Source organism: Cryptomeria japonica, chromosome 8 (assembly GCF_030272615.1).
Source record: "Cryptomeria japonica chromosome 8, Sugi_1.0, whole genome shotgun sequence".
In the NCBI taxonomy this organism is placed as follows: domain Eukaryota; kingdom Viridiplantae; phylum Streptophyta; class Pinopsida; order Cupressales; family Cupressaceae; genus Cryptomeria; species Cryptomeria japonica.
In genome coordinates this window covers 113,852,274-113,876,935 of record NC_081412.1, presented here as the reverse complement: position 1 = coordinate 113,876,935, position 24,662 = coordinate 113,852,274, and positions in this window count along the sequence as shown.

Below are 24,662 nucleotides of genomic sequence, written 5' to 3'. Positions count from 1 at the left end.
ACAAAAATCCATATTAGAAAATGGCAAAAACTTAGCTTGTCTTCACTGCCATCATGCATTAGTTCCACCTCTAGTCATTAGGGGAGTCTTTGCCTCCGTCACCGCATCCTCTCTAGCCATCTCCCTCCTCATCTTCCTGGGATGTATAGCACAAACAATCACCAAGCAGTCAACCAGCTCACACTACACATGAGCCAGGCTTCTGGCTATGCCCTCCACATCTTTGGGATCCTCTTCTATCCATTCTTCTCACACTTCGACAACACAAGAACCTCACTCTCCTCTTCACTGTCACTATCAACCCACATACCTTCCCTTTCCATGTAGACCTTGTTCCATCCCTCCTCAAGGGGAGGGAGTATATTTTCCAGTCGTTGAAGGAATTCCAAATTTCTGTCTATGACCCCAAACCGCTCCTATAGCTCATCCACTTACGCTGACACAATTAGGGGAAATTTTAGAATTTCATGTCCACACACACAAGTCAGGTAGTAATGTTGTGGCACAAGAACCATGAGGTCCTTGTCCACATTGTCAAGCACACCGTCAATTTATCCAAGGAAGGAGTGCTTGAACAACATTTGGCAAAGCTTCTTTGCCCACACCTTCGACATCCCGCGACTCAAATCCAAATAAAGGAACATTGCTATTATATCGACGTTTACATGATATCTATGGTAGGGCCATAAAAATTCCTATCCCAAGATTGCTTTGACAACATGCGGGACTAGTGGGTGGCTTACTGAAAGCACCGAAAGGAGATGCTTGTCTGAAACTTCTCCACAAAGGACATCATTTTCTTTAGAGACTCCAAGTTTATTAGCATGTCCATCTCTGCCTTACTTGTCTGCAAACCGCTTCCCAAAACAATGACTCATACTTCACCATTCTAGGATATTTGTAGTCTCTCCTTAGCTGTCACCATATCCTACAACATTGGTTGACACAATGTTGACACATTTGGTTATTAATGGAAAGATATGGCATTACATATCTCGTAATGTGAAATAAATCTTCATATTATTTAATGATTGAGTTTTCTCTGACTGAGGAAACATTCCCCTCGACATGTCATATGTCGATGCCCTCTTCTTTCGTTCCTTCTGTCCATGCCTCAGTTCACAGTACTATCTTCATTATGACCGCTTCCACTTATGTTCCGGTGTGCATCAACACTCATTCTGTTTACAATTGCAGGTGATGTTATGATCACTAGTGTACTCCAAATCTTATTTTTACCTTATTTGTGTGCCTATATTTGTACCTCCTAAGTTTTTTACCAATCATTTTTGCTAGTTTGTCTGCAATTTCATTTCCTTCTTTGTGTACGCGCAAAATTTTGAAATCTTCCAAATTAGATATGAGTTCCCAAATTGGTCTCAAGCATTGTGCCATTTTCCAATTTGGGATGTTGTTTTTTCTAACTGCATTGATGACAATTAATGAGTTGCCTTCTAGATGCACTCTACTCGCATCAATGCTTAAACCCATTTGCAGAGCAGTGAGTGCGACCCTGAATTCAATGTCATTATTGGTTGTTTCTACAATGAAAATGGACTTCTTTGCAATTATCTATCCCTCACAATCTCGATTCACACATCCAATTTTGTCGGGGCCAAGGTTACCCTTGGATGCCCCATCAAAATTGATTTTGATTTAGTTCATCTCAACTGACGCCTTTTTGTACCTTCCCTTGGGTTCATAGTATTTGGCTTCAACCCTGCACCATCAGTTTTCAAAATTTGAAGACCCTTGAAAATCTTGTGCATTCGGTCATCCTAGCTTGTGAAGGTATTATTCTTGATTCCTCTATTTCTATTTGCATTGTTGACTAATTCAACAATGCAATCAGTAATCCCACAATTTTTTAATCTTTTACTGATATATCAATTTCATTAATTAAGCTTCATCAACATGAAATAGCAAATGAAAATTAAGTAAGAAAAATAACCACATAGAAAAAACCCAAATTGGAAAAACCACAGAGAGTGATAGCTCTCAAGATAATATAACTAGTTATATGATGATTACAAGGGGTGGCTCACTGTTGCATGACTCACTGCTAGATGACACATTGTCAGATTACAAATGCAACTCACTACCAAAATACTCAATGTAATATAAAATAGATGAATTGGGAAAGTTGCATCTCCAAATGCATGAATTCAGTTCTAGGTTAAGCTCAGATAACAACTCACAAAACTTGCAATAGATTTGGTAAGAGAGATCTGTACCACTATCCACAAATACTTGCGATAGATCCAGTAAAGGATTACTACAACACAATCCACACTCTAACTTTACTGCAACTACTTCGCTGTCCACAAATCGCACTTCACACACAACCCTTCTATCTCTCTATTTTTATCGCATTTCTCTCACTTACATACATCTTCCTTATATATACCGATAAGCACATGAACCGAGATACAATTTCTACCAAACTCAAATAATACAATGCTCAAATTAACACGTTATCCATTAAAGCCTTAACTAAAACATGATAACAAATTGGCCTCCAAAAGATCTCCTACATGCTTCCTTTTAATAATTCACTTACCGATTCATACTCCTTGATTACCGAAACACAACAGGTGTCTGTCGAACCCATAGACATAGATCCACACGTACAAAACTCCAAGCACAACAACTCCTAACTCCAAGATACAGATACCATGAATAACACGAATACCGAAACACAAATCATGATAGATACAATAGATATAACTGATACAAATGATACTTGAACATACAACTGATGCCAGAACATAACATAGACAAAATAAAGAACAACTTACAATTCCAGAAATGAGGATCTTCTGGAAATAACTCTAGTAGATATATACCTTACTGCTTCATATCTCATACTGGTGCAGTCACGGTTAGGAGGGGCCTCAAACAGATCTGTCTAGATTGTGCAACAAGAGTAAACACAATGAAAGAAAGACAAGGTGATGGAGGCAATGTAGAACCGAATGAATTAGATCATGAAAATTGATTACAAACAACTGATAACATCCAGGCTACAAGATTCGTCTCATTGGCCTGCTACATACATGCTTAATTACAGAATAGGTCAACTTCAGACCTATCTTAGGATTTATCTTCTAAATTCTCTATGACGATTTATGATGTTTAATTACATTGATTTATATTGTCTAGAGGGATCTGGTCGGCCCAAGAGGGATCAAACAATGAAGAATCATGATGAAACATGCAAAACCAACAAGTCAGCCTCCACCAAAGAGTCCTCCGGAAAATCCAAAGGATGAAGTGCGGATTCAAGAGAAGGTCAGCCACATGCCAAGAAACAATGAAATCAACAAACTGAAGATCCATAAGCTACAGAAAGGACCCGCAAGATTCTCCAATAGCAAATAGGTCCAAGCGGTTCTGGTGTTCTAAGCCAGAAATCTGTCTTGGAATCCGGAAGCGATAACTTGCTGGGAAATGATCCAAACGTCCCGTAGCTCAGGAATAAGGAATATCATCACGTTAACAAGCAAAATCCAGCTACGCAAGATCCGGTGAGACAATACAAGAAAATGTAGAAAGAAATGCTAAAATTGCAAAATAGAAAACAAATTGAAAAGAAATATTTTTTTGGTTGCAAGATTTCCAAGAACCGGGGATGCTCCCGCATCAGACATTCGGGGTTGTTGAAAAAGTGAGTCTCTCACTTTGTTGTGGTCATAGGAAAACCAAGACGGTCCACCTCTGCCTGAGAAATCCAAGATGAATCTTCAAATGGTCTGTCCTTCCATTTCACAAGATAGTCTTTGAACTGAATGCTACGGGTACTATGCCCAATCCTACTGTCCAAAATGTCTTCAATCTGATTTGGTTCCTTCCGGGGCAATTGTTTCTCCAAGTCTGCAATATTATCTTCACTGAATTCTGATTCATGGTACTGATGTAGATCTCCAATGTTGAATATAGGTGAGATACTCAAACTATCTGGTAGCTCCACTTTTATATGCATTTCCAGAATTGAACTTCCTTAAGATCTTGCAAGGTCCAAACTTCTTCATCTGCAACTTGTTATAGGTTCCAACTGGAAATCTTTCCTTTCTTAGATACACCATTACTTCATCACGAATTTCAAATTCCTTATGTCTTCTCTTCTGATCTTCTTTCTCCTTATCCTTGTTGTTCATATCCTCCAAATGTTGTTTAACTTGAACATGTAAGGCCTTCATATGATATGCAAACTCTTCTGCTTTTGCACTCCACTTATCTTCATTACTGATATACCTCAATTCTGATACACCTCTAGGGTGTGCTTCGGTAACAATATCAAAAGGTATTTTTTCGGTACTCCTGTTTATTGAATTATTATAGGAAAAATCTTCTTGTGCAAGGATCAATTCCCAACTTCCGGTTTTCTCCCCAACCAAGCATCTCAAAAAATTTCCCAAGCTCTAGTTTACTACCTCTGTCTGCCCATCAGTCTATGGGTGAAATGTAGAATTGAATTTCAAACCTGTCTTCATCTTCTTCCAAAGTGTTCTCCAAAAATAACCAACAAACTTATTGTCTTTGTCTGAAACTATGCTCTTAGGTAATCCATGCAATCTGACTACCTCCTTGAAAAATAAGTTAGCTACATGCACTGCATTTGATGTTTTCTTACAAGGTATGAAATGAGCCATATTTGAGAATCTATCCACCACCACAAATATAGAATCATTCCCTCTCTGTGTCTTAGGCAATCCAAGTATGAAATCCATGCTTATATCTTCCCAAGGTCTTACTGTCAAAGGTTTATACAATCCCACATTCTGACTACTACCTTTTGCAACTTGACAAATTCTACAACTATGAACAAATTTTGTAACATCCTTATGAATTTGAGGCCAAAAGTAATGTTCAGTCACCAATGCCACTGTTTTATCAATACCAAAGTGTCTGACTAAACCTCAACTATGCTTCTCCTTTACCAGATTCTCCCTCATAGAATTCGTAGGTATACACAAATGAACTCCTCTGAATAATATCCCATCCTAAATGAAATAATCTAACCATTTACTTCTATCTACCATAACCAGTGCTATACATGCTTTCCAAGGTTTTGCAAAATCCGAGTCATCATCATACAAGGTCTTCAACTCCTCAAAACCTAATAGTGTCACTCTCATTTCTGTCAGCAAATTCCTTCTTTTGCTCAATGCATCAACAACTTTGTTTGACTTCCCACTCCTATGCTTCAACACAAAGGTGCAAATTTGTAAAAACTCTACCCATCTCATACGTCTCTGATTCAACTTACTTTGACTATTCAAATATTGCAGGGCTTGATGATCAATTTACAACACAAATTCCTTAAGCAATAGGTAATGTCTCCACTTCTTCAAGGCTTGAAATATGGCATAAAATTCTTGATCATACACTGAATATCTCCTTCTTTCATCATTCAACTTCTCACTAAAATAAGATACTTCTCTCCCTTCCTGACTTAACACGACTCCAATTGCAGTTCCACTTGCATCAAAATTTACTTCAAATACTTTGTTGAAATTTGGTAAAGCTAACACAGGCCGCTTAGTCACTTTTTGCTTCAACAGTTCAAAACTTTTATTTTTTCCGGTTGTCCACTTGAATTCTTTCCTATCTCCTCTCATTTTCTCAGTCATAGGGCTACAAACTGAACTGAAATTTTTGATAAACTTCCAATAGAAACCAACCAATCAATGAAATGATCTTACCTCTCCAATGCTTTTTGGTGTAGGCCATTCAACAATTGTTTTTACCTTCTCAGGGTCCATCTTCAATCCATCCGCAGATATCAAAAATCCCAAATAGACCAACTTTTCCTTCATGAAAATACACTTCTTAAGATTTATCAACAACTTCTCCTCTCTCAACCTCTGCAAAACTTGTCTTAAATGCAACAGATGTTCCTCTCTTGTCTTACTAAAAATCAGAATATCATCCAAATATATAATAATAAACTTACCTAAGAATTTCTTCAATACCCCATCCATCAACCTCATGAAAGTACTTGGTGAATTTGTCAACCCAAAAGGCATCACCAACCATTCATACAATCCTTCATTTGTCTTGAACGTTGTCTTCCACTCATCCCCTTCTCTGATTTTGATTTGATGATATCCACTCTTCAAGTCTATCTTTGTGTAGTATTTGGCTCCACTTAGGAAATCCATTATGTCATCCATCCTAGGTAAAGGAAATCGATATTTCACTGTGGGCTTGTTTATTGCTCTGGAATGGGTACACATCCTCCATTCTCCATTCTTCTTAGGTGATAATATTGCTAGTACTGCACAAGGACTCAAACTTTCTCTAATCAAACCTTTCTTCAACAATTCCTGCACTTGTCTATTCAACTCTTCATTCTCTGTCGGTGTCATCCGGTGTGCAATTTTGTTAGGTAAAATAGCTCTGGGAATCAAGTCCATGTAATGACTGGTACTCCTCACAAGTGGTAATCCATTAGACACATTATCTGAAATGATGTCTTTGTATCCTATCAACAATCCTTTTATCTCCTCTAGTTGTTCTTCTTTAGGCTCTGGGTTCTCAGTCTTCTTAGCAACTAAGGCATAACACACATTCTCATGTCTCAATCCTTCCAAGAATTTTCTTCCATCCACCAAACAGATTCTAGCATTCGTACAAACTTCACTCTTCAGGGGTTCCTCCAAGGGTAACAAGGTTTGCTTCATCCTATTTGCTACAATGGTGTACATTTTCTTCCTTCCATCATGTATTGCATGTTTATCAAATTGCCAAGTTCTAGCCAACAAAAGGTGACAAATATCCATAGGCATAATATCACACAAAACTTCATCATGATAATTTCTAATTTTTAATTTCACCAAGCATTGCTGACTCACTAACAACTTATGATCATCCTAAATCCATGCTATCTGATAAGGCTTAGGGCATTTCAATCTTTCCAACTTCAATTAATTCACCATTTTGTCTGAAACAAGATTATCCGAACTATCACTATCAATAACCACTTTGCAACACTTATCAGATACCTTACATCTGGTCTTGAACAAATTTCTCCTCTGCAAGGGTTCTTCATCTTCTCTGGTATGACACAAGGCTCTCCTCATCATCAACAGTTCTCCATCTTTTGGTTTGTTAGCTGATCCGTTGGGGCTTTCTTCTACCAATGTTGTTCTCCCACTCTTCTTTGTCTTCTTACATTCAAAAGCATGATGTCCTCCTCCACACTTAAAGCAAATTCCTCTAAACATTCTCTTATCTTGTCTTCTGCCACCTTTTCCAAAATTTTCATTTTGGTAGCCATCAGGTTCTCTTCTCAAGTAGAAATTTATGTCATCCTTCCAGTATGAATTTCCTTGTCCTTGTTCTAATCTGTATAGGTTTCCTCCAGGGGCAATCCTGCATCAAAAATATTTCTTTTTGTTTAGTTTTCTTTTAATATTTTTGTAGTTCTGGATACCCTTTTGGGCGAATAAGTGATTCCAACTTTCAGAATTGACAAGCTGCTTTTTCTAGTTGACTGCCAAAAATAGCAAGTTTTTATTTGAAGGCGGATGGAGCCCAAAATTTACAAGAAGATTGAGGAAGGAAAAATAAGCACATTGGCGAAAGAATCAGGCCAAAAGCATTAATGGTTTCAAAGTTATTAAGGTTCCAGTTTCCCAAAAAATCAAATTTTTTTCTTCCAAGTCAGATTTGAGGTATTCAACGGTGTCGAACGGATCTGAAAATTGTGGGAATCAGTAGAGAGGATTTCTAGCATATTCTTCACTCAGAGAGATTTCCGACGCTTCAAACAGTTCGTCAATCTGATTCTCGGATCAAAAGTTATGGCTGTTGGAAGTTGGACAATTTTTTTGGAAAGTTTCAATTTTTGAATTTGGCTGCATTTTCATATTTTGGAATTTGTTTACCAATTGATAATTTCAACTCCAAAATAGAAGAAAGTCTATTTAAGACTCATGTAGAAACTTGGGAGTTTAGTTTTTTGGGATGTGAGTTTTTTTGAAGAGTGAGTTTGGGAATTGTGTTTTTTATTGTAAGGGTTTTCTAGAAAACTCTATAAATTGTTGTATTGCAGCCTATGAGGTTTATTCCTCTTATTTGCATGTATTCACGTATTGCAAATAGTTTTCAGATAATAATAGTAATAATAATATCTCGTGTCTTTTTTTTATTGCAATTTGTTGTGTTTTTCTGTTTCTCGGGTTATTCCCTCATCAGTTCATCTTGTATAGACATCCACAATCCATTCAAATACCTCACAACTTGTTCAAACTCATCATCGACATGTCTGGATCTGATATTCATCTTGTAGAATGCTTCGGTATACTCCTTCACGCTAGATTCCCTCAGCTTCAAGTTCTGCAACTTCCAGAACATATTTACTTGGTAATCAGCTAGCATAAACTTCGATTTCAACTTAGCAACCATTCACTCCCATGTTTTGATCTTATATTTACCTCTTCTCTGTCTGTCAACCTACAAATGTTCCCACCAAAGAGATGCATGACCTTTCAACTGGGTACAAGCATATTTCACCTTTCTTTCTTTTGCGGTGTTCTCAAAATCAAAATACTTCTCCATCTTCGAGATCCAATCCATTAATTCATTCGAATCCAACTTTCCATCATACTCTGGTGGGGTAAAATGTGGTTTAGTCTTCGCCCTACTCAAAACCCTCGATAACCTTCCTCTAGATCAATCATCGGTGGATTTGCCACTTGTTCTATCGATGCTTCTTCTTCCTCATCTTTGCTCACATCTTCAATATGTCGGCCTCTTCTCTGTGTTGTCTCCACAACTTCCAACCGGGCTACAATTAATCTGAACATTTGTATCACAACAGGGTCTGCATTCCCACGTGCTTCACCATTCCTATTTCCTCGTTGCGCCATCTCCATGCCAGTCCCCTGCAACTATAGGTCGGATCCACAATCTACCACCCCACAAAATGATCTTTAGACAACACAATTTCCGAAACAAAATCTCGGTCCAATACCACTTGGTGCAGTCATGATTAGGAGGGACCTCAAAGAGATCTATCCAGATCATGCAACAATAGTAAACACAACAAAAATAAGACAAGATGATGGAGGCAATGTAGAACTGAATGAATTAGATCATGAAAACTGATTACAAACAACCAGTAACATTCAGGCTACAAGATTTGGCTCATTGGCCTACTACATACATGCTTAATTACATAACATGTCAACTCCGGACCTCCAAATCTTAGGATTTATCTTCTATATTATCTATGATGATTTATGATGTTTAATTACACTGATTTATATGGTCTAGAGGGATCCGATCAGCCCAAAAGGGATCAAATAATGAAGAATCATGATGAAATGTGCAAAACCAATAGGTTGGTCTCCGCCAAAGAGAATCCTCTAAAAAATCCAAAGGATGAAGTGTGGATTCAAGATAAGGTTGGCCACATGCCAAGGAACAATGGAATCAACAAAATGAAGCTCTGCAAGCTACATAAAGGATCCGCAAGATTCACCAATAGCAAATAGGTCCAAGCAGTTCCGGTGTTCTAAGCCAGAAAACTATCTCGGAATCCGGAAGCGATAACTTGTCGAAAAATGACCCAAACATCCCACGGCTCAAGAATAAGGAAGATCATCATGTTCACAAACAAAACCCAGCTCCGCAAGATCCGGTGAGTCAATGCAAGAAAATACAGAAAGAAATGCTGAAACTACAAAACAAAAAACAAACTGAAAAGAAATATTTTTTTGGTTGATGCAAGATTGCCAAGAACCGGGATGCTCCTACATCACATACATACCTATCTTCCAACAATATCAAGAACTGTATCCAACATCATACATTATCTGGTCCTAATTGGATAACTAGGTTTGACATCAATGAAAACGATGATGATATTCACACAATTCTAACAATCTCCCCCTTTATCATTGATGGAAAAACATCCAAAACGAATAATGCTTGAAAGTGCCCCTTACTCATATGACTGATATCTTTGATACTCAACTTATCTCTATTACTTTTCCATTTCTATCTTCTCCCCCTTTGACAACAATGACAAAGGGTGCCAATAACAAAAACAAAAAGGTAAAAAATGTAAACAAGAAAACAAATTCCTTAACTGCTCTTTTTCAAAAATATTTGCTTGTACTTTTCCTTCAGTTCCAGAAGAAGAACCTCCTACGAATACACAACCAATTTGATACTAACTAATAAAATTTTGTATTCCACCAGTAGGTCAACAACATGAGGAAACTATCAAAAGTAGATGGATTCTACTCATACTCAACTGGACTATCAAGCAATGCCGAGAAATGTTCCAATTTTGCTTCAACATTCTCCTTCACTTTCCAGAAAATACTCACAAAGTCTTCTCTTTGCCTTTGCAGAAATAATAACTTAGCCTGAAGAGAATTTATCTTTTTCCTCTTCTCTACATCCTTATCACTCATAAAATCAAAATACTTGCCTAAGGAGCTCAGTTTATCTTCAACAACATCATTTTTTTGCTTTATGCTTCACTACTACAGCTGGCCATGAAAGACAATACCTGTAAATTATGTTAGCATTATCGATGCAATCTCTCATTTCATTAATGCATACAGATAAACCTCTTTTCGCACAATTACACTTCTGTATCAAGCTCTGCATATCATCATCATCCAAATCTTCTACATTAATATACTGCTCACTTAATTTCTCCTTTACAATCTCAGACATAAATTCTGAAAGCACATTACTAACAATCTTCAAGCTTAATATTGTAAAAGAGAAAATTATTGATTTATCAGGACAGTCTCAATCCTATCTGACTCAACAAAAGTCAAGGCCACATCTTTCCAATCTTCCTTATTCCATCTACACTCACAATAATCTCTAGCAAATTAGATTCATCATTAGATTCGATCGCTTTTGCTCTCTGTTATGCAATAACTACTTCTCTCTTAACCATAGGAGATTCTAGATCTTTAATTACAATGTATTTCTCCTTTTGATCCTTCTTTTGCTTCTTCGATTCTGGGGCACTAGTAGGTATAGACTCTCTCCTTTTCCTCTCACCGGAGGAAGAACCTCCTCTAGTAGAACCAGTAGCAAGGGATACCGGATTGATACTTCACATATCCATAAATGATTTGAAATAGACTTTGCATGCATCCTCTCTCTTATCCAATCCATTTAAATATCTAAAGATTTGCCTCACAACCAGAATTTCATATTCCCATATAATATTCTCCTTAGTCGGAAGGGATCCTAGATAATACAGAGGTAAGCACACAAGCAATGATCCAAACTGGAAGGGGTAACCTTTCCTTTTTGACATCATGATATTCTCTAGCATTAAATCCCTTAGCAATTCACACAAATCGAACACTCTACCTTCCATAACAAGCATATGTGCCATGTATACAACAATAACTGAGGTAGAACATTCCCTATTTTTGAAATAAATCTTGTAAGAAATACCATACGCCACATACTTCACAATTGGATCGATAATTTTCTTGATAATCAACGCTCTTTGATCACCTGTCACACTGGTAAGGATTTTAACCTATTTGATCTTTATTGATTTCTTAACTAAAATAGATCCACTATCACACAAACTAGTAACGGTCGAAATAATCTTTTTCGTGATTGGATAGGGTTTATCCAACACAATGCAATCATTTTGTACATGACTAAGAATTACTCTAATCACCTCCTCATCATCAAACAAAGGAAACACAATCCATAGATTCAATCCTTTATGCTCTAACTCCTTAATCTTTTGCAAATTTGCATCACTCAAGCTCTATTCCACCTTTCTGATCTTTACAGGGTCAAATTCATCTAAAAATACCTTCTCCACAATCTGAAAATATTTTTTGCTTGATTTACCGATGATCATCTTATCTTCCATGACTATTAGCTTTGCTTCTCTACTATTTTCTCCTTAACTCTACACAATCTCTTCAAGTGCTACTATTCATGATAAAGAAAAATGATTTCAAACATCAATACTTATCTTACCAATTTTACTTCTAAGGTTTTGCTGCCAAAAAGTGTATCTTGTTGATAATATCATCAAAACATCGAATCACCAAATAGCCTCTCCAAAATAGTCATGTAGAGCCAATGACATGAACCAACTTAGAAAGGGAGGACCAAAATATTTTATTAAAAAACTCCCCTTGACTCGAAGCAACCTGTTCAATTATTGGAGGAAGAGACGCCTGCACCAAATTCTGGTACACCAGGCTTGCTTTTGATGTTTGGCTCCTTTCTTCAAACCAAAACTTCCTTTTTCCTTGATCCATTTTCCTCCACCATGTACTTCTCAATAGATGTCTCCATATTTCCATTTTTGCATTGATTAGCATAATGTCCAGATCGCTTACACTTGTAACAACTAACATTCTTCTATACTGAATTTCTTGAATGTGATCTAGATCTACATTGATTAGCTTTGTGACCATAACTATTGCATGTATGACAATATGCATGAAACTTACTATTCACCTTATCTTTTCCAACCGGACTGAGATTATGACTCATAGTAATATTTCTACAGTAATTTGCTTGTGACCAAACCTATTGCAATTGCAACATTGAATGCTTATACAATTTGTAGCCTTATGACTAAATTTATTGCATTGAAAATAATAACCATCAAATGATGGGTACCTTTGTGCATTCGGCTGGCGAACTGGTAGCCTCCTTGCATTAGTATTCTGATTCTAGATCTTTCTTGCATCTTCTGATTTCTTCTCTGCTTATGTTTTGACTTCTTTGCCTTTGAATTTGTCTTTCTGATTTGAACCTTCACTGGTTTGATATCCAAGTCCAGTCTTGTCTAAATGAGATTTTTGCACGTTAATCAAATCTTCCAAAAGTTTGCTGCTATCAAAAACTTTATTTTCTGCCTTCAAATTCTTCACCTCTTGTTCTAGCTTATCACATTCTTTGGACTTCAACTTGATTGATTCTTCAGGGTTTCCTCTATCTTGTTCTTTTCCTCAATCTTTTGCATTAGATCTTTAACGATCTCATTCACCTACTTCAACTGATTGTTAACTTCCTTATGCCTTAATTTGAATTTTGGATTTTCTCTCTCAGCTTTTGCACATATTCATTCACTACCTTCACATTCTCTTTCAATTCCTCATTCTCAAATTCAACACTTTCTATATCTTCAAGGGCTTTCTGCAAATCTTCATCCAATTGATATTCTCTGATCATACTCATCGATGCAATGATTCAACCAACAAGGATCTCCCTCAATTGGTTAAGCTTTCAAGAAAGGGACCAAAGCTTTGATACCAATTGTTGAATTGGTTGAAGGGAGCAACATGCTAAGGGGAGAGGGAATCGTTATTCCCACAAATTTTCAAACTTTTACTGATATATCAATTTCATCAATCTTGCTTCATCAACATGAAATAGAAAATGCAGAATAAGTAAGAAACACAACCACAAATAGAACATTGGATTTTATATGTGGAAAACCCAAATGGAAAAATAACACAGAGATTGGTAGCTCTCAAGATAATATAACTAGTTATATGATGATTACAAGGGGTGGCTAACTACTGGATGGAACACTGCCAGATTACAAAAGTAGCTCATTGCTAGAATTTTCACTGTAATAAAAAATAGATGAACTAGGAAAGTTGCATCTCCAAATGCATGAATTCAATTCCAAGTTAAGCTTAGATAACAACTCACAAAACTTTCAGGAGATACGGTAAGGGATCTCTATACCACTGTCCACAAATACTTGCAACATATCTGGTAAAGGATTACTGCAACACAATCCACACTCTAACTTTACTGCAACTGCTTCACAGTCCACAACTCGCACTTCACACACTTCCCTTCTATCTCTTTGTTTTTCTCACCTTTCTCTTGCTTACATACATGTTCCATATATATACAAGTAAGCACATGAACCAAGATACAATGTCGACCAAACATAAATAATACAATGCTCGAATTAACATGTTATCCAATAAAGCCTTAACTAAAACATGATAACAAAATCAGCCCCCACAAGATATCCTACACGCTTCCTTTGCATAATTCATTTACCAATGCATACTCCTTGGTTATCCGAGCATAATAGGTGTCTACCAAAGCTATAGACACAAATCCACACACACAACTCCAATCATAACAACCCCTAACTCTAAGATACAGATACCACGAATACCAGAATATAAGTCATGATAGATACAACATATATAATTGATATGACTGATGCTGGAACACACAACTAATGTTGAAACAAGACACATACAAAAATAAGCACGACTTAGAATTTTGGAAATGAGGATCTTCCAAAAATAACTCCAGTATATCTATACCTTACTACTTCACATATCATACATACCTATCTTCTAGCAATACCAAAAACTGCATCCAACATCATACACTATCTGTTCCTAATCGGATAACCAAGTTTGACATCAATGACATCAATGACAATATTCACACGTCTAACAATTCCCTTGTACAACATTCCATTTTGTTCATCTGTGATTAATGTTGGTATCTTATTTAGGACCTCTTCTCTTTCTACATGATGAACTTGTGTTGTTTGTTTAGGATTTCCTCGTAGTAGCTTATTGCTTCTGCATTGACCTCTTCTATGGATCTTGCGATGCTTCCATCGTATTTTTTTATTTGACACTCTTTTCTTGTTTTTGTTTTCTATTGCAGTGTTGTGAAAAAATTTGGTGTTCCTATCCCCTTCCCTAATCCAAACTTCCTTCGACTTTTGTCTCCAATACCATTCTTCTCTTGCTTGTAATTTTAATATCTCCTCCTTCAATGCATTTTCTTTCTTGAACTCCTCTACCCTCATTCCCCTGGCAATTATGCTTTTATTTATTTTGGACAACTCTTTCTCCACCCTTTCTCTTTCTTCAAAAATGTTTTTGAAGTTTTCTTTGTTCCATACCTTTAGCTTGTTCTTCACATACTTGAGCTTCCTACTTATTTTGTAGAGGTTGGAGTTATTTCCTACATCCATCTTATCCCACCATTGCTTCATAAAATTCATCAAAGAGGCCTCCCTCAACCACATGTTTTCGAATTTGAATGCGTAACCATTTGGTGGGTTCTCTGGGGATATTGTTATCTCAACTGGGTAGTGATCTGATCCTATGAAGGGAAGAATTTGCCTCCTAGACTCCCATATTTTGATCCCAAGTGCAACTAATTAGAAATATCTCAATTCTTTCAACAATATTGGTGAATCCTTTCTTCCTATTAGTCCATGTGAATGTCCCATTCCTTGTTTTGCTGTCAATCAACTGATTTTGGTCAATGAAAGATTGAAACTCTCCAAATGTTTGTTGTAGTGACTAGACCACCTCTTTTCCCCTCATTGTTCAGGGTGGCAATTAAATCCCCCCAGTATGATTCTCTCTTGACTCTAATTTTCCACTGCTCTTGTGAATTGACTCCATATTTCCCTCTTATCCTGTGTAGCTATCAGGCCATAGACATTGGTTATGTACAAATATGTATTATTCTATAATACTTTGAACCTCGACATCAACCAATTCTTCCTCCTCAATAACTGCTCCATTCATGGTTAGTGGGCTCCATTTAATTCCCAACCCGCTTAAGGCACCATCCGCCCCAACAAAGAAACCAACCCACTGTCTCCAAATTTTCATTCTCTGAGCACTGTCATTTTTATCCCATTTTGTTTCCTGCAATAGTACTATGTCTTCCTTAGCTTGGTCTATTTGATGCTTAATCAAGTGCCATTTGTTAGGGGCATTTAAGCCCCTAACATTCCATGTTAAGTACCTCATTGCCCCTCAAGAAGGATGATATCCTTCCCCGATCTTAGTTTTATTTGCCCCACTGTTGGTGTGTTGTTGATGATTTATTTAGCTTTTAATAGCAGTTTTGTAACCTATTGTTAATGGCATGTTTTTCTTGAGTTTGTATAGGGTCAACACCCTTGTTTTTTCTGCCCATGTCCTGTTGTATATATGTTCAACACCCTTGCTTTGCTACTTTTAATATAAAAAACGTCAATTAAATTGCATTTACAACATAAATATGAACAAGTCATTTTAATACCCCATTTCGTCTTATAATTGAAGTATCACAAGATCAATAATCATAATCAATATAATACTCATTTATGACTTTATTTGTGTTGTCATTGATGGCAACCAAGTTTTGTTGGTCATCTAAGTCTTATAGACCAATCGGTATAGCCTAACCGATAGTGGAGTCAATTAAACAGGAAAACTGCTAAGTTACAGGCAACCAATAAACAAGAACAAAGCAATGATCATCAGATCGGTACAAACGATTGATGAAGAGTTAGGTGTTACGGTTTGGAACATATGTTTATGACATTCGCATGTCTGTGATTGGAACCACATCAGCAGATTCAGAGTATTGATCAAGTTATAATCAGAAGAACAGTCACAGTCTGGAAGAACAGAGAACTGGTAAAGCAGAGTTTGTTTGATCGGTGATCGATAGACTTTAGGTTATGTTTTTGAGTTATATGTTGTTTTTCCAACATAAAGAAAGCCTAATGAGCAAGGTGACTAGATTCAATGAACCTAGGGAATTGTTCCAAGGTTCTTAGCCGACATAACAAAGTTTTTATAAAGAGATGAATGTTGTATGATTTCATGAGATCAAGAGTGAGAATTTGATCGTGTGGTGGAAGGAGTTAGGTTTTGATGTTTAGTCGGTGGTAGAAGCTGAGCCAAAGTGGATCTAACCAGGCGCAAAGGTGCTAACAACAAATCAGTCAAACTTGTTGTTCCCTAATAGTTGCAGCAAGAAAATCCTCTCACAAGGTCACTCCTAACAGCGTGTGGTAGGATCATAGCAAGTCCAAAGGTTAAATCCTCTAACAAGGTGACACATTAGCTTGTCTTTTGTAAATATTCTAGCAAGGTATCTCCTAACAGGGCTGGGTCCTAACATGCCTTATTGTATAGCTCTTAACCAGGCTAAAGCACTCTTAACTGGGTGTACCCCTAACAGGGTGATTGTAAGGAAAGCACAATGCGGAAATGGCTTCCTAATGTCAATTAATAGGGAAGATCATGCAATAATGCAGTTTAAATTTTTTACAGAACATTAAGAATAACATAGACAAAACACATAGAATCAACACAGAGATAGAACACCAAGGATTATGTGGGAAAACCCTTTCGGGAAAAAAACCCACCACCAACAGTTGAAACACTTTATTTCCAGTAAATGAATTTACACTAAAGTTTCAATCTACAACTACAGGTATTCATTCTCATAAACAGATCGACTCCATCGGCTTATCGGGATAGCCTTCAACAGGTAAACTCGATCTCCGATATCAACCTAATCACCGAAGGCGATCTCATCGGGTATCGGTGTAGCAAACAACCAGTTCTCCCGATCTTTGATAATACCCCGATCACTGAAGGCAATTCCATTGGATCATCGGCAAGACAACCAAACAGCTATCCCAATCGTTCAATCTTCCTTGATCTCTTTCTGCGCTCCACCACGTGGCACCCTGATTAGCTCTGGGGTCCCTACCCTGCCACCTTAGCACGACCTCACTAACCGCCCAGAATGATGCTCTCTTGTCGAGCCCCACCTTGGTTGCCAAGTCGCAGACGATAAACTTCGTGCATCTCGCCATAGCGGTATAGCGACAATTGTCCGAACATCCTAGACTTTCTCACTCATTAACTCGTCTGAGATTCTCTCTTGTCAGGTCCCACCATGGTTGCCAAGTCACAGAGGATAAACTCTGTGCATCTTGCCATAGCGGTATAGCGACGATCGTCTAATCATCCTGGACTTTCTCACCCGTTAACTCATCCGAGTTTCTCTCGTTGGGTCCCACCATGTTCGCCAAGTCACAGAGGATAAACTTAGTGAATCTTGCCATAGCAGTATAACGATAATCGTTCAATCATCCCGAACTTGCTCATCCGTTAACCCGTCTGAGTTTCTCTTTTGTCGGGCCCCACCATTTGGTCGCCAAGCCGCAATGGATAACGTTCATGCATCTCCATCATATGGTATAGTGACAGTCGTTGATTCACCTTCAACCTAATCACCTGTTAACCGATCCCAGGAAGAAAATTCCATCAGCCCAGCGACAAAAGTCACACCGACAAATCTTCCATTGGGATAGGTTACTCTGATCAGTCTTAGCATAAATCAAGTTAATTCGAGGCACATATTTCCAACAAACTCCCACTTGACGAGGAATTCACTGGACTGATTACCATTTCAGATGTTACTAAGAATCATGGGTATCAAGACCCATAGAATTAGAACACCACCTGAACTTGTGAGTGCTCACCGGTTAGGTTACTTTGATCAGTCTGAACACAAATCAAGTTAATTCGAGGCACATATTTCCAACAAACTCCCACTTGACGAGGAATTCAATGGACCGATTACCATTTTAGACGTTACTAAGAATCATGGGTATCAAGACCCATAGAATTAGAACACCACCTGAACTTGTGAGTGCTCATCGGTTTTGTCAAGGTATCTGCAACATTTTCTAGAGCGTCTACCTTGTTAAGAATAAATTTTCCATCTTCCACCATGTCATGAACAAAATGATATCGAACATCAATATGCCTTGATCTGGCATGGAAAGTAGGGTTCTTTATCAAACATATGGCACTTTGACTGTCACTCCAAATTTCAACCTGCCCTGCATCAAAACCAATATCTAAATTCAAACGCCTAAGCTAGACAACTTCTTTACAAGCATGTGTGGCCGCCATGTATTCTGCCTCTATAGTGGACAAAGCGACTACAAATTGCTGCTTGCTCATCCAACTAATTGCTCCACTATTCATGACAAAAACATATCCACTGGTGGATCTTCTGCTGTCTATGTCTCTTGCCCAATCAGAATCCACAAAACCACATACACTGAGAGTTTTATTTGAATCATCATAATAACCATGATAGCACAAAGCAAAATATGAAGTTCCCTTCAGATATCTAATCACCCTCCTTATTACAGCATCCCAATGCGGCCTTCCTAGATTCGACATAAACCTGCTAAGTACTCCCATTGGTTGGGCAATGTCTAGTCTTGTACATACCATAGCATACATCAAGTTTCCAATAGCACGTGCATAAGGGATCTTCTTCATGTCAACGATCTCTTCAGGAGATTTCAGACTGTCATGCACAGTTAACTTAGTTCCCTGCAAGATGGGAACAACCAGTGATTTACAGTTAGACATATGAAACCTGTCAAGAACATTGGTTATATACTTTCTCTTGCCGAGCCAAAGTTTCCTGTTAGAAAAATTCCTTTTGATCTCCATTCCCAGAATGTAATTTGTTTCTCCTAAGTCATTCATTTCAAATTTCATAGATAACTGAGATTTTAAATCTGAGATCATACCTTTTGTATTTTCTATGAACAACATGTCATCTACATACAAAGTTATGATAAGAATCCTATCACCTTCAGTTTTGTAGTAAACAAAATGATCAAATTTTGATCTCACAAATCCCAAGGACAAAACAAATGTATCATACTTTTGATACCACATTTTGGGAGACTGTTTCAAACCATACAAAGACTTCTTGAGTCTACACACCAAATGTTCTTTACCTTTTTCCACAAAGTGCTCAGGTTGAGACATATAAATCTCTTCTTCAAGATCACCATGAAGAAATGATGTCTTCACATCCATCTGCTCAATCTCCCAATCATATGTTGCTGCAAGTGACAAGAGAAATCTGATAGATGTCAACTTAGCCACAGGAGAAAAGATCTCTCCATAGTCAATACCTTCCTTTTGAGAATACCCCTTTGCAACCAATCTTGCTTTGTACTTGTCATTGTTGCCATCTGGACCATACTTCTTTTTGATTACCCACTTTCAGCCTACAAGATTTCTACCTTTAGGCAATGGCACCAAACCCCAAGTTCCATTTTAATCCAATGATGACATTTCATCATTCATGGCTTCCAACTAAGAATCCGAATAAGGCATCTTAATATCTTCTTTGAGAGTCCTAGGCTCATCAGTATTTGCAAGTAAAGCATAAGCACAATTAACATTCAACATAGAGTGTCTCTACTTATTAGGTGTATACCTATCAGGTTGTCGCCTCTCTCGAGTAGATCTTCTCAACTATGGCGTTGAGGCTTCTTGAGGTTCAACATGATGCTCATCATCATGTTCTTTTTCAGAACTACTCAAACTACTCGAACTCTCCTCATCTTCAAGTATCTCTAGAGATTCTTCCTTAGCTGGAGGAATTTCAACCTTAGCTTCTCCTTTCTTTCCTATGTTGTGATCTAGTGACATAGCTTTCGGCTCATGAAAAATCACACTTCTGTTGTACATAACCTTACCAGTCACTGGATTCCAAAGTTTGTATCCTTTCACACCAACTCTATAGCCAATGAAGATACATTTCACAGCTTTGTTATCCAACTTAGAACTATTAACATCAGGCACATGAGCATATGTCTCTGCACCAAAAACACGAAGGTGCCTTAAAGAAGGTTTCTTACCAGACCGTGCTTCCATAGGTGTTTTATAAACAAATGCTAAAGTAGGAGAACGATTCAACAGCTAACATGTTGTAGCAACTGCTTCAAGCCAGAATTTTTGTTCCAGCCCAGCTCCGCTCAACATACTTCTTGCTTTCTCCATTAGAGACCGATTCAACCTTTCAACAACTCCATTTTGTTGTGGAGTGTAAGGTACAGTCTTATGTCTCTTAATTCCATGATCAACACAGTACTTGTCGAAATCTGCACTACAACATTCACCACCATTGTCTGTTCTTAAACATTGAATCCTTCTCCTAGTCTGATTTTCAACAAGGTTCTTATACTCCTTAAATTGACTGAACTCTTCTAATTTACTTTTAAGAAAGTACACAAGTGCCCTTTATGAATAATCGTCTACAAAAGATACATAGTACTTAGACTTCGACAAAGAAGGAACATCCACTGGACCAAACACATCAGAGTGTACATAATCCAGAATGTCAGAATACTTATGAGAACTAGAATAAAATTGAACACGGTTATGTTTTCCATATATGCAGTGTTCACAGAAATCGAACTCAAACATACAATCATCCAGACATTCAACCAGATTCTTATTCTTCAAAGCTTTTAAACCTTTTTCACCTATGTGGCCTAGCCTATTATGCCAGAGCATTGTTTTATCAGCAGGAATTTTAGCTTCCAATGCATTAGCATTATGGATCATTACAGTTGTCCTAACAGACTTTTTAGAGGTTACATTACAACATATAGGTTCAACATTTAACTTATATAGTGTACCAATGAGATACCCCTTTGCCAATACAATGAAACCCCTAGTCATCTTGCAACCACCAGATACAAATGTAAATTTTACTCCAGCATCATCAAGTTTACTTACAGAGAGAAGGTTTATTGCCAGACCTAGTATATGAAGAACTCCATTGATTCCCTTTACTCTACCATTTGGGAATTGAATTTTAATTATGCCTCTCCCTACAATCTCCAACATAGAATCACTAGCCAAGTATACCTTTCCACTAGCATACGGTTCATACTTCGAGAACCACTCCTTGTGGGAGGTCATGTGAAAAGATGCGCCAGAGTCTACTAACCAGGTGCCATCTGAGGTAGGCACTGCCAGGTCTGCTACAAATGCATCAGCATCACTCTAAGAAGACTCAGTGTTAGAATACTTCTACTTCTTCTCCTCCTTGCAATCCTTTCAGATATGCCCTTTTTGCCCACATTTCCAGCGCTTCACCTTTGACTACGTGCCTAGAGATTTTGATCTCTCTTGAGACTTGGACTTAGACTTCAAGAGTCACGCAATGAACATAACAGTAGCATGCAACGTTCTTATTCTTGAATGGACACACCAACAAAAGTTAATTGTGCAAGAACCATGTTGAATGCATTCAAGTGGTCTGCCAATGGTGTTCCTGCATCCATCTTCAGAGAGTACAACTTCTTCCTCAAAAAAAATTTATTCACCAAGGACTTGCCTTGATAAATATCTCCCAACTTATTCCAGAGAAGATGTGCAATTTTATCTTCATGGACGTTTAACAGAACATAGTCATCAAGACATAGCCTGATTAGACCCCTTGCCTTCCGGTCGACTAATTCTCAATCCTCTTGCTTCATGCCTGTAGGTTTTTGTGCATACATCGCAATCCAAAGATCTTAGTCGACCAACAAGTCTTCCATCTTGAGTTTCCATAGTTCGAAATTGGAACCATGAAATTTCTCCATGTCTATGTGCACTGAGGTGCTCGCCATCTTAATCTGTAAAACAAACAAGTAGACACTCTGCAAGACTCCCACTGAAATAAAACTGACCCAAAAAACTAACCCTACCCAACAAGGATAACAAAACACGTGAAGCTCTTATACCACTTGTAAGGAAAGCACAATGCGGAAACAACTTCCTAATGTCAATTAACAGGGAAGATCATGTAATGATGTAGTTTAAAACTTTTACAGAACGTGAAGAATAACATAGACAAAACACACAAAATCAACATAGAGACAGAACACCAAGGATTGCGTGGGAAAATCCTTTAGGGAAAAAAACCCACCACCAACAGTTGAAACACTTTATTTCCAGTAATTGAATTTACACTAAAGTTTCAGTCTGCAACTACAGGTATTCGTTCTCAGTTTCTTACGAACTGGACACTACAATCGGCATACGCTATCTATATCAGCATAGTTATCCAATGGCTACATATATCATATTGTCAACCGTTCATTTGAGCAACTGCACCAACCGTTTGAAGTCTAATCGTCTGCGTTAGTCTGCATTCATGAGAAACACAATATCCCAGATGCACCAGGAAGTCGGGTCGGTTCGTATTCATATACACCGACAAGACCATATTCAATTTCCAAGTGTTTATCTTTTGGACTCCAGTTCGAGCATACACCTGTAGTCAGTCTCTACTCCATCGACCATCGGAAAGACCACAAAAGCATTTCTCCGATCTCCTGATTAACCAGCGACTCCACTAATGCGGCTCCAAAAAGATTGGCTCCATCGGCTTATCGAGATAGCATTCAACAGGTAGACTCGATCTCCAATATCAACCCAATCGAAGAAGGCGACCTCATCGGGTATCGTTGTAGCGAACAACCAGTTCTCCCAATCTCCGATAATACCCTAATCATTGAAGGCAATTCCATCGGATCATCGACAAGACAACCAAACAGCTATCCCGATTGTCCAGTCTTCCTTGATCTCTTTTTGCGCTTCGCCGTGTGGCATCCTTGATTGGCTCCGAGGTCCCTGCCCGACCACCTTAGCACGACCTCACTAACCACCCAGAATGAAGCTCTCTTGTCGAACCCCACCTTGGTCGCCAAGTCACGGAGGATAACCTTTGTGCATCTCGCCATAGCTGTATAGTGACAATTGTCGGATCATCCCGAACTTTCTCACTCTTTAACTCGTCTAAGTTTCTCTCTTGTCGGGTCCCACCATGGTTGCCAAGTTGCAGAGGATAAACTTCGTGCATCTTGCCATAGCGGTATAGCGACAATCGTCCGATCATGTCGGACTTGCTCACCCGTTAACTCTTCTGAGTTTCTCTCTTGCCGTGTCTCACCATGGTCGTCAAATCGCAGAGGATAAACTTTGTGCATCTTGCTATAGCGGTATAGCGACAATCATCCAATCATCCTAGACTTGCTCACCTGTTAACTCATTTGAGTTGCTCTTTTGTCATGCCCCACCACTTGGTCGCCAAGCCACAATGGATAACATTCGTGCATCTCCATCATGCAATATAGCGACATTCGTTGATTCACCTTCAACTTGGTCGCCTGTTAACCAATCATAGGAAGAAGATTCCATCGGCCCATAGACAAAAGTCACACCGATAGTTGTTCCATCGGGATAGATTACTCCGATCAGTCTGAACACAAATCAAGTTAATTCGAGGCACATATTTCCAACAAACTCCCACTTGACGAGGAATTCACTGGACCGATTACCATTTCAAACGTTACTGAGAATCATGGGTATCAAGACCCATAGAATTAGAACACCACCTGAACTTGTGAGTGCTAACCGGTTTCATCAAGGTATCTGCAATATTTTCTAGAGTGTCTACCTTGTTAAGAATAACTTTTTCATCTTCCACCATGTGATGAACAAAATGATACTAAACATCAATATGCTTCGATCTGACATGGAAAGTAGGTTTCTTTTTCAAACATATGGCACTTTGACTATCACTACAAATTTCAACCCGCCTTGCATCAAAACCAATATCTGAACTCAAACGCCTAAGCCAGACAGCTTCTTTACAAGCATGTGTGTCCGCCATGTATTCTGCCTCTGTAGTGGACAAAGCGACTACAAATTGTTGCTTGCTCATCCAACTAATTGCTCCACCATTAATGACAAAAACAAATCCACTGGTGGATCTTCTGTTGTCTATGTCTCCTGCCCAATTAGAATCCACAAAACCACATACATTAAGAGTTTTCTTTGAATCATTAGAATGACAATGATAGCACAAAGCAAAATCTGAAGTTCCCTTCAGATATCTAAACACCCTCTTTACAACATCCCAATGCAGCCTTCTTGGATTCAAAATAAAAATGCTAAGTACTCCCACTGGTTGGGAAATGTCTGGTCTTGTATAGACCATAGCATACATCAAACTGCTAATAGCAC